Source organism: Atheta coriaria, unplaced genomic scaffold (assembly GCF_025399875.1).
Source record: "Atheta coriaria isolate IRGN ID8LTWV9N9 unplaced genomic scaffold, Caltech_Dcor_3.1 hic_scaffold_9_pilon, whole genome shotgun sequence".
Classification (NCBI taxonomy): domain Eukaryota; kingdom Metazoa; phylum Arthropoda; class Insecta; order Coleoptera; family Staphylinidae; genus Dalotia; species Dalotia coriaria.
This window is the reverse complement of record NW_027045451.1, coordinates 6,507,827-6,520,648: the sequence shown is the minus strand read 5'-3', so window position 1 is coordinate 6,520,648 and position 12,822 is coordinate 6,507,827. Positions and strand designations below refer to the sequence as shown.

Below are 12,822 nucleotides of genomic sequence, written 5' to 3'. Positions count from 1 at the left end.
GTCAAATTAGATCAACGCCATCGTAGGCAACTTAACGCACGTACGCTACGTCGCCATGACAACAATAAACAAGCTAAAAACAGCATTGCAAACTGCGTAGTATTTCTCGGCCATGTGAGTGCATGTTATGTTTTGCAATCGTGCTTCTATAACTTTAAAACTGCAGTAATCATCATCTGCTGCGCAAAGTGAGTACATATTCGAGTAATTAAAAGAATACAATTTATGTATAACATAACCAACGTTTAAAAGGTTAAGTTTTTCCGTAATGTATTTGTAGTGCGACTTGGTAACTCAATCGGTCAACATATTTATTGTTGATACGAGGGTAGTGGGAAAATCCCAAAGTCGTAGATTGATGCAAGTGGAAAATTACATGGGCTTTTAAAGATTATTTTAGGAAAATATACTGGAAATGAGGTATATAAGGTTAAACTCAGCTGGTATATTTGTAGGTTAGATCGGTTAGCTTTGAATGAATAGAAGTTTGAAACTTTTCACAAGGCGAATTCGGATTGAATCGAACCGACGATACCAATGCGTTTCGACAATTTGTTAATGTACTGTATGCGCGGATTGTATTTGGTTGGCTTTCTATTGCGGTGACGCAGCTACTGCTAACGGTACACACATAGGCTGCGGCAATATCCTTTAGCTTCAGTCAGCTCTTTCTGTTTGCTTATTTTTACAACACTTTATAGTTTATAAGCAAGCTAACGAACATTTTCAAGTAATTTAAATTTTATATCTTATTTATATTATTAAATATTTTAAAACATGGTGGTCCATTAATGTTTGCATATAATTTTGGGAAAATTTGAAAATGGTGTACGCTGTAACAAACTTGTTTGTTCGTCGTGTAATTTGTTGCTCGCTGGTGTCGGTTTCGGGGCCGCGGAGGGAAAATGGGAATTTTCATCGAAAGAGGCGTTTAATCAATATTCACGCAGCACACACTAAAATGACATAGAACGGGAATAATTACACACTAAGTTTGTCATTTAGTTGGCAAATTTTCCCTCATTATCTCTCCAATACAAAAATATTCACATATTATATTGATAAACAAGCAAAATGGCAACCACAAAAATTTTTGCAATATGGCTGCCAGAGTATAGGTTATGTCCGCAATTGTTGCATGACTTCTTGCTTTTTACTTTGTAATTTCTCAAAATATACTCCATCCGGTATTAAATTTAGCATGGAGGAATATCTTTGGGTTGTCTTCTGCTCCAGGGTAGTCTGTAACATTACCTACAAGAGAGAACTAGAACTAGGGAGCAAACAACGCGGTACGGTCGAACCAGGGAGAGCGCAATGCACCCCGTCGCTCTCTGTGTGCTCTGCGAGTACGGTGAACGCAAACCGCACTCCCTTTCTCGATAATAATACCACGTGAGCGTGTTCAGTTCGCGGGGACCGTGTAGCGTAGAGCGTAGTTCTCGCATGCTAGAGAGTCCCATTCGCCTGGATGCGTCATTATTTCATACAGTTATGAGGGTACAACACACAGTACATACAACCTATTCTCAGATATATTTAGGATGGCCATCTTTCTTCAATGAACCTACGAAATTGTTATATATCATTCAATTCTTGTCGGCAAAATTAGAAATCATTGGGCGAATTATTGATCTTTTTAATCAGGATCATAATATTTGATCCAAAACTACAATCTGCAAAATTAGATATTATTGGGTAAATTTTTGACTTTTACAATAAGGACCTTTGTCTTTTTAGATTTTGAATCAAAATATTTGCGAAATTTACAGTATTACGTAATCAATTCGCGTAATTTTCTACGTATGATTTGACCAAATTTTAAAATCCTTATTCCCAACATTTAAGTTGTAAATATAAAGTAAACACGTCGGCTTGTTTAATTTGTATTAGGTTACCCCCACTCGCGGCGAAAACATTGCGTCGCGAAAAACAACATGCGAGGACTCGCGTTGTTAAATTTAAATTTAACGAACGAGTAGAACGCGAGGAGAGCGCGTCCTTCCTCCGCAGCAGTGCGGAGGAGAACGAGGGCGTTCGTTACTTCGTTTCTTCATCTGCGCAAGCAACTTCTAAATGTCGTGTCGGTTTGCTATACAAGATACTTTGCCGATGGTATTACGAGACCTTTATTTCCAACGGAATTTTATTATAAATCTTAATTTATATAGTTGAACAACTTTTGATTTGAAAACAGAATAAATGCCGCCAGTACAAGAAGTAATCATATCTAGTATATCATAATTAATATGTAGAAGTATTGTGACTTCTTAAAATTTATCTGGAAAATGAAAAAAAAAGTTAATCTTTGCGTTGCCGTACAAGTTTCGAACACATTACGATTTAGTTTAGTAATCACATGCGCACGAATGACAGTTGGATCATTTGCAGCGGTTGGAATGGCAACAACGCAATTTGCAGTAAATTCAACTGTCATTCATAACTCAACCGTACTACGGTAATTTTACCTTGAAATCGACCGTGTTGCTGATGTGACGTCAATGAATTTGAGGTTAGTTTTCCTTGATACTATTATACTACATTAAACGGTCTTGTAGAATTATATCTAAAGAAAACTTTTAAGAATTGCAAAATTGTTAAAATTATTATCTCAGTGAGGTTAGGTTTTTTGCAATAATAAGCAATATTAGATATTTATTTATTGTTTAATTTCTAATTAAAAAAGCTGCCACATGAATTAATTCATTTTCAGTGTTATTAAAAAACATTCTATTTTGAGTAATTTCCTTAAAAATACAAATTAGTTAAATTCTCTTAATAATTAATTCCTGACTATATTTTTTCGAAAGGGGGAATGAATTCTGCTGAAGCAAATTAGTAACTAAAATTTTCAATGACCCATAGATGTTGGAATTTTAGCAAGTAGGTACTCGACAAAACCTGAAAACCAAATCAATTTCTAATTGCACCAATAAAATCTAATTGGTTTGAAATTACCGTGTTTTTCAGTGAACTGATGTTAATAGAAAAACAAACAAAATAAGAAAACAATCGGAAACAAACAAGTTTGCTATGCATGCAAAGAAACTCTACTGAAACATTATCTTCAACCCCTTATTATAATCAGATTACATGCAAGCAACATGTGTCACTTCCTATTCAGCAACAAAACGTAATAGACGCGCGGTATTCATAAGCAGTATCATTCGCATAATTTGTAGCCTGCGAACGTGTGGTACAATATCAGTGAATATCTACTATAGAAGTGTAACTCGTGCGCGTGCGAGCAATCGAAACTTCTTTCAATCACGGTAAAAAGCTGTGGTTTACCCATTTGCCGCACACTCCGCGAACCACGTGCTTGCATGCGATCGTGACAATTTGTAAATGCAAACTTGTACAACGCAGCGCAGTGTGCGCAACCGAAATAAATTTCCTTTCGGGACGCGTTTAGAAAATGTTCGCGTACGTACATACAGTTGGCGTAAACAAAGGAGAAATTTCCAAGACAATGCTCGTTGTAAAATTTGATATAACACAACAAAATGAGTGTGAATTAACCCGCGCTCGATTCACATGCATATAAATAATTGAATCTATCCGATGCGACGCACACGGTGCGTGCATGCGAAAAGTTGTACGCTTCACTACGCGTACGCGGCAAATTCAAAAGTTTCAAAAGTTTTTAAAACGTATTCCTACTTCCGATAATTGTCTTCTTTGACTGACGCGTGCGCGCGCACGACTTTCCTTCTAAATCAAGGCGCATCAATCGGTAATGTTTGCTTTGCACTCTTTTCATTTTCTTTTTATGCGTGATTGTTCTCTATTACAACGGTGAGAGAAACATTACAGTACCTAACGTAAAGTAAAGTAAGTGTAGTGCGGAACGGCAGTCATAGATGAAAATTACATTCAATGGTGCGCGTTCCAGGTTATAAAAATGCTACCCCTGTGCGCGCGGCGAACAAATCAAAGAGTTTGCGGCTGCGCGGCGCGCATTGTGCTGCACGATTCGAGCTGGTCGACTATACGGCTGGGCGACTCGCCGCGCGGCGCTCACAATGTGACCGGGACATGGTGCGTCGGTTGGCTGTGTTTCTCTCTCATCAGCGAGTATAGCAGGCGCATGCTATCGCGCTTCACTGACGTCAGCTATGGATGTGAAGGGACCCGGTACAAAAATAGCTGCTATCGCTCAAATGTTTTGTAGAGAACCAGCATCGTCGCTTTATATTTTGTATTCTCGCCATTTCCAACGCGCTATTTCGAAACAAAAATTTCTTTGAATTAAATTTCAATGGATATTTTTGTAACCTCAAAATTTTATATATTGATTTAAATTTTGTCTTACAAAAAGTTAATATTTATTTTATTTAGTTTATTTATTTATTATAAGAAAAATTTATAATTTAGCCAAGCAAAAAGTTTGGTTACGTTAAAAAAAGTGGGTATTACGCATGCGCGCTGAGTAAACTTTGTCTAAACTTTTGAACACAGTGTATAATTCAATTTTTATTCATTAGTTAGATAGTTAAATGATATTTTTGCGATCGCTAAATTACAATTTTTGAAAAAATCTTTAATTTTGAAATTTAATAATTTGAATTGTTACGTATGCATCCCAAACTGCATTGGAATATTGTATATTTGAAATGAGCGTATCGTACACTATCGTATTTTCGAAAATCGTTGGCAAGGCAGAGAATGGAAACATGTTTGCGAGTGAGAACGACGTCGGTTCCCATTGTAGAGGTCTGCCTTGATATCGCGGCAGCCGGTCGCAGCCGTCTTCGTCACTCGGAATGAGACTGCTGCGCATTCGACCGTTCGCTGGGTTCTCTGTTTACCGCTCGGCACAGAAATGTCTGGCCGACTGGCGTAAAAAGCAAAGACAAAACACGAAACGAACGCGCGCTATCTGTATACGCGCAGCGGGGCGAGAGCGAGCACGGTGGGCGGTGTGCTCTCTCTATCGCACCCTCGCACGCGCCCGCCCCCAAATGACGGCGGCGTCGACGGCGGAGCGCAACGTGCCGGCGCCAAATTATGGAAAAAGCCCCAGCGCACACCACCGGCACCCCCGATGCCGAGTTGGCGGGTTTGAAGAAAATTACTGCGCGACTCTCCTCTTGTTGCCCCGTAAGGGCAGCACGACGCCAGAGACCATAATACGACCCCGTATTTTTAGCGCGCAAAATGATTTCTTTTAAATGAAAAAATATTCCTGTACACGACTACGATGAATGAAATCGATCTCAGTTTCATCAAACAAAACAAAAAATACGCAATATTGTATAAAAATTAAACACAAACGCAAAATTTAGTATTTCTGAATTAAAATCGATGTTCGCCGCGTGTGTATCACACAGGAGAGCACGGCGGCGACGTTACTAATTAAACTTTTAGTTAGAATACGAAATTCGCACATTTATAATTAAAGCGAGGATCGAGGAATATAAATTAAACTTGTCGTACGCGTACATCAACTCCATCAACTAAAAATAGGTTCGAAAAGTCTCCCAGATGTTGTCGCCCTCTGTGCGAAAATGGCGGAATCTCGCGGCTGCGTCCGGACCACCATCGCCGCCATGCTCCTCTGCCTCCATCTGCCACGTTCGGCTCGGCTGCGCGCCGCAGGAAGAGCAAGCAGGCGAGTAGGAGCAGAGAACATGCTACAATCTAGAATACGCCGATGCGCAGCACCGCGCCAGCCTACACACATTCGAATATATATACAAAGAGCCGTGGATGGCACACACAGAAGAGATGGTTGCGAGCGGATTTAATTTTAAACCCTTCAGCCTATTCCCTTTGCCGCCACCCTCTCGCGAGCTCACACAACCCAATACAAAACGCAACCGTACACGCCATAATGAATCCGGCGCAATTTCTACCCGAAGAGACATCACTTCCAATTGCCAATTGGAAAAAATAAACAAACAAAAACAAAAGATGTTATGAAATTGCCTAAATCAAGTTGATGCACTCAATACCAGTGCGCTACCATCTTTTATTCAAAGATATGTACTCTACATATTCATATAATTTGATAAATGGAAATTAATTAGTGTAATAAAGTTAATCAATTATCATTTGCTATGCGGCCTCACACATCCCTGGTTCGCCGACATCAGCGCTGATGCGGCGTCAGTGGCGGAATGTATAACAAATATTTGCCATTTTGCCATTATTATTGAGCACACTCGGTGACATGCTGAGGCGCGCGCGCACCCCGCGGAATAGCTGCATGATAAAAGCAGTCGTAATGAAATTATTATATCGGATTGATAACGATATATCAACATGTGTATACCGAGTGGGGCATGCACATTGGTGCGCACTTTGATTTGTTGTTTTCGCACGCAATTTATATCTGTGGTGCGACCTCCGGTGATGACGTAGTTTGTTTGTCGGCGAATACAGTTGTACTTACATACACAATGTCCTTAATTTGAAGGAATTAATTGAAAAAGGCGTTTGTGCCTTTGGATCCAACCATTCATTAAGAAGGTTATATGTAACCTCAAAATTTATAATGCATTAATATCACCGACACTAAACAAAAACTAGTACATATTACCGGTAAAAATTACTTCCTAATACTCAGAGTGTTATTGCACTAGCCTGCGGCCCGTGTTCCTAATATGCTTCTTGCAATTTCTTAATTTATGTTTTCTTAAATATTTGCATTTGAAAAAAGTTTTAACTTCAAATCGGGGAAGTAAACTTTTTTGGAATCAACTGGAACATTGTATTTGTAACTCTAGAAGTTCACTTTGCGTTAACCGATTTTCGAACTTTTTTGTTTGATTGTTGCATTTTAAACAACAATTTCGTTATGACACCCACCTGGGGCTCCGACACACCCGTGAATTTGTTGTGACAGGTATGGTAGTATCATAAGAATATGTCACGTGTGTTTTATAACTCTTATTGCTTTTGTTTGACAGCTTCCGTTACGTGGAAGGGCGTTTTTACGTCATCAATGTCTTATTATTTTTTAGTGGGGCTCTAAACTATTTGTTCTTCATTAATTGTAGAAACAAAGAGATATAAATGATGCGCGGGTTAAATAAAGACATTTTTTTAAAGTAGCTCTTATGTAAATATAATTAGGAATTATAGAAACATTTTAAATTGTAATTTTATATTAATACGTGTCCAATATTAAAAATTAAATGAACAATATATAAATTATATAATTTTACTATTAAATTGATCAAAATTGTTAAACACTTTTGTTGCACAAAGGGTAATTAATTAAAATAATTTTTTTATCGATTTTTATTTCCCGGTTAGTAAATTCATGATATTATATACATAGAATTCGTAAAACTATGCAATTCTTGCAAAGTTGGTTATGTGCGTGATCGTTGACAAATGGCATGCGTCGACAGCCCGCGAAATTTAAAAAATACGTAAAATATACTAGCGCAGAGTGTGGCTGCTACAGTTGGTACAGTTAAATAGAGGACGCGCTCGGCGATCGATGCCATGGTAGCTTTTTTACATCCGTCGCGCTCAACCGACCGACGAGACCGAACAGGATGGAGAGAGAGGCGACGATGGTACGCGGCGCGCACACAACGCAAACTTGTTTTCTTCCAGTTTATAAAACCCATGCGCTCGTAATACCATGCGGCTGTGGTCCCCATACACTATGCGCTACGCAGCAGTTATTATTATTACTATACTATACTATCATGGTTGTTATTATTATGAACAAAATGAAGCAAAGAACTAACCTAAAAATCAACATGGAAACCTACTGGTAACGCTGGTAACCATTAACGCGATGGTACTAACAAGTTACGGTAATAACTAGTAGAATTTTATTTTGATGGTACCCAATTTGGTGGCGCTGGTACTCCCTGGGCACGACCCCCGCGAGAATGCGCGTTACGTTTTGCGCACAATTCATTTGCGATGTGTAACAATTGTTTCACTAATTTACCGTCCAACCCCCGGGCCCGTACCCCGCCGCCAACAATGTGGGACTCCGAGGGCCATGCACGCACACGCGTGTAAAACAACCGCATCGCGCAAAACGCGTACCTACGCACTGTCAAGATACGCGCGATGTACGCGCACAAAATTTACTAATACGCAAGCATGAAGCACTCGTCCCGCAATGCTGGGTTTGTGTGTGTGCGTATCGAGAACGACTACATAACATTCGAGCGTAATTATTTACTGCGACGGAATAGCGCTTAGCAATAGGAGCAACAAACGCGAATGTTTGTGCGAAGCGCGTTCGATATAGGTTGCTCGCACCGCGCATTAAAACCCAATTTAACCTCAAACTTTAAAATGCTACGTACATACTTATTTTGCGGCATGAAACGCATTGATATCACCAACGCGTCAAAAAAATTATTTTTAATTTTACATATTTAAATGTAAAGTAAATAATTTATTTCTGTTCCGTAAAGAAATATAAATGGTAGGTACAATTTTTCGTTGCGATTTATTGTTTGACAGAGAATCTGTCAAATGTCATTTTTTGGTTATGCAACCAATCACACCGCTATGCATAACTTACAACACTTGTTGGACATTCAAGGAATTGTGCGATGAGTGCATGTAAGGTGACTGTTTTAAATTTAAAACGTATATTGTGTGTGTTTGCGTGTTAAAAACGACGCCGACGTCACGAACGCAAGTCTGCACTGGATATGAAATATTATATGGGAACAGGAACCCCAAAGTCGAAGCAGACTGTAACTATTTCCGGTTTTGAAAAAGAATCAACCACCGCAACAGTGAGTCAAGACGCAACAAGGCGCACACACATGCTCCTCTTTCCGCCAAGTCGAAGGCGAAGACACAAGCGGGCCAGGTATGTCTTTAACGCATGGCGAGCGCGAATAAACTAGCGCGAGTTAATTAATTTTTCCCCTTTCTGCTTTTCCGGTTGTTGTCTTATTCGTTTCCGAGCGATAATTGCCAACGCAATGCATTTTATGCAGCAGTGTTTTACTATCAGTTTTTTGGGGCTAGGTGATAGTGGTGTAAAATAAAATTTAAAAAAATTTTGAATCTGCGCTCTGAGCGTGCTACGTGCGGTGTACTTAGCATCGTGCGGTCGTAGTTGGGGCAATTAGACGGCGGTAATTTCACGTGTGCGCACACGCAACTCGAAGCATTTCGTCGTCGAGATTATGGCATATGACCAAAGGCCACAAAAGATCTGCACCTCATGCGGTATCAAAGGCGAGGTTGGTTTGGTCGCGGCGCACCGCTACGAGATTCGCTCAGCCCGTCAGCGCCGCATGCAGATCCCGACGAGTTTTCATAAAATCCTCTCGAACGCAATGGCATTTAGTCGTCGCCGACGACTGCGTCCGTGCGCCCGCGTTTGTTGTCCGCGTCCACGAGACGCATTCTCGCATATTCTCCAAAGACGCGCAGCGTGTGCAATGCGTGCATATGCACAACGAAGGCAGCGCCATGAAAAAGAATCAACTGGCGCGGCAACTATCGAACTAATGAGCGCACCGAGTTCAGACTTGAGGCCGAATGTGTTTCTCTCTCCTCGTCTCGCTTGAATGTTCATTAAAAAAGCAGCGCCTTTGCGTTTTTGCGCTTCGGCGATGCTCTTCGGAACGCATCGCCGGGGATTTTTCGCAAATCGAAAAAATTCACTCAATACGATATTTGTCGCAAGCGCACCCCCCGCGTGATATTTAGGCGCGTACGCGCAAATTTTGATTATCTTATTTCCATTATTATGCTTGAAATACAGAGTAGAAGTTTCGAAATTATCCATTCCATGGTTATATGTAACTAGCAATGCGGCGCAAGCGAGTCGTGTGCGTGTAGCGCTTTGTTTTCGTTTGGCGCACGTCGACTATTCGCCTGGCCGACTGTCGAAGAGAAATAGACTAGGGACGATGGTAGGTTTCCGTGAAAGCAATGCTGTGCAACGTAGCGCACATGCGGTGACGTCACTACACCGAGGCGGACTTATGCGCAGTTGATGTTTGCAAGCGAGACGACGCATTCGACAAGCACGCGTTGGTGGGGACGTCGCACGCCGACTAACCTTACCACACCGCGGTCTGGTCAATATTCACTCCGAATGCCGGAATAAACAGAGAAGCGTCTATAAAAGAAGATAGCCATAGCCGGAGTGAATATTGAGCCGGCTTAGAACGGCTGAGTCACAGTAATTGATAATAAGTTAGCGATTGCTCTCTACGTTAGCGCAACTTTTATGGATTTTGTTAACATTGATTGACCAACGTTGGTACCGAGAACATCGTCTCTTCTATTTTCTCTATTCGAATTTCTTACGATTCGCGCCACAACTAGAAAACTGGAGTGAAGGTTTCTGCCACACTATTATAAACAAATTCCCTGTAGGTCCTAAAAATCATTATGCCGGCCCGGGCGGGTGTGTGTGTGTGTGAGTGTGCGCGTGCGTTGGTGTGTGTGCGAGCAGGCGTCGGGGCCCGACCATACGTTCGGTTGTGTGCGTGTTCCGTTCGTATGGCATCGCCTCGGTGCCAGGTTAGTGGATTGTCATGACACAGCCGCCCGCACACGCACGCACACAACCAGACGGCACACGCTGCTTACTGCACGGCGGCGAGGACCTTGCCTCAGCGCGCGTTATATTGTTCCAAGTCGGCGTATAGTCGGCGAGAGATATTTTGAAAGGCCCGCTTGGAAACTCCGGCATCGAGTTTCGGAAATTCGGTAATGCGCCGATAGATCGCCTAAATGGTAATGAGGGTAGTTGCGCTCGGCGCACGAGGTTCGAACTTTTTTCCCGCCGCCTGCGATAATTTTTGAAGTGCGGTCAACGTCAGTGCGCACTTTTAATTTTCTGCGCTGCTGATGGAGTGGGGGGCGGGAAAGGCTCGACGGCGACGCGTTTTCGGCTCGCACAATCGCGGACGTGGGCCGCGAGGCGAGGTTACAGCGGCGGCAGCGACAGCATCTCGTCTCCTCGCGCAAAACGTTACCACGACGACGGCGTCGTCGGCGACGAGGTCGAGATACACAACGCACGGCCGCGCACTGAACGCGCCGCTTGCTTTCCATTCCGGACTTTTTCCAAGACTAATTTTACCATTCTTGTACTTTCACCCGCCGCTCGCAATGAAACCAGGCAAAATGCATATACATTGAACATTTCCGCTCCCGCAAACATTCAGCCATATCAAAGTGTCAACTTTTTTCTTATCAACGGCGACGCCATTGCTTCGTGTTTGTTATTTGCCATTGAAATCGGCGTTTTGTTCGACTTATTTTTCCCATCGCTTCGCCGTGTTTTGTTTTCGCCGGTGGAAAACAACAAAAAACAATCCGAGTGTGCTCTTCGCCTTCATATTTTATGACGACGAAATGCGCAGGATCAGAGATGGACGAATCCGCGATTCGTATATCTCTGGCAGCGAGCCCATTGAATTATATAATTGCGTAGAAACGTGTGTGTTTCCTTAACACAACAACAACGCAAAACACTCGAGCAGCAACAAAAACAAAAGCGGAAAAAAATTGTTTACGTTCTGATTTCTGCAAAGTATCCCACAACAATTATATTAATAATAACAAGACGCGCGCAGGACATACACACGAGGACTTGATAAGGTGGCGGGCACGTAGCGCAAAAGGCATGGAAAAATCGTGTTCGTTGTCATGCCAACCGAATGACGCTATTCGTGTGCGCAGTCGATATTTTCGTGCACACGCTAAAACTATCATCATACACATTCGCGCGAGGCGCGCATCGCGCTAGGTACAAACATCTCAGCGAAATTTTTCACCAGCTCGCACGCGCGCGCTGATCACCCTGGTTGTGTTGTGATGAAAATTCGAATTCCACATTTTCGCACGCCGAAAGGGGGGAAAACGCGAGGCGCGCGCTCGCGCGTCTTCGCAAGCGTCATGTGTGACAAAGAAACGCCATTAGTTAATTAAAACATTAACGTTGGCGCGCAACTTTCGAACTCCTGGCCGTCGTGCTGTGTAAGATGTGGGAAGTATCCGAGCACGGTGCGGTGCGTGTTGAGGTTAAGACGTGTTTTGACCGGCTCTCGTTTAAATTGTTGACAATATGGATTGCTGATCGACCGTGCCTTGCAGCGCGCCGGCTTTGCGATAACGCGATTCAAATTATGTAATTTACGCTTTATTTATTTACACTGCAAGTTCAGCAAACGTATTTCAACGAATTAAGGCATTATTTTTTAAATATCGACACCGTTTAAACGTATAAACAAACAATTCATGTTCCTTTGCGAAATGTTCAAATTGAGTCTTGATATAATTATTATGAGACTGCTTCACAAAGTATACCGGATTTTAATTGGATATTCTTTTATTTTAGAAGACGTCAGTCAATCAGAGTGTGAATTTTTAAATTAACAACTAGTATAAATTTAAATTTTATGTTGGTACAGTGTAACATATTGTAACAAAAGTACTAAGAATGCAAATAAAATATTTATTGTTTTATTATTTGCAGAAATCTATTACAGTAAAATTGATACTAATCCTAAATTATTGAGATAGTTAATTAATACCTGATCTAATTAACAATTAGTAGAATAGATATCATTTTCCCGCAAACAAATGATTTGAATGTACCTAATTGAATTTTTGTTAATTTGATTTCTAACAGTGGTCAATTAAAACCTATAGGATCAGATTGAGCCAAGTAATTCCATTATAATTACGAACGTGTTATTCTGACACCGGATAATCCACCTGTTACCTCGCCCATTGTTGGTGTATTTCTTGGTGGGTCATGTTTTGAATAATCTGTGTAGCACCTTACACTTTACGCTCAATTCTTCTTCAGCACTTGTTGGGTGAGGTGGTGCTGTTTGCCCCCATTCACAATTCAAT

At 41.4% G+C, this 12,822-nt stretch overlaps 1 long non-coding RNA gene across 1 annotated transcript; it reads right to left on the bottom strand.

Moving 5' to 3' along the window:
- Window positions 1-7,461: 7,461 nt before the first annotated feature.
- Window positions 7,462-8,179, bottom strand: LOC135799185 (uncharacterized). The gene is made up of 2 exons (XR_010549920.1): window positions 7,710-8,179; window positions 7,462-7,629 (listed from the first exon to the last, which is right to left on the bottom strand). It is a non-coding gene; the product is annotated as an uncharacterized lncRNA (long non-coding RNA).
- Window positions 8,180-12,822: the final 4,643 nt, after the last annotated feature.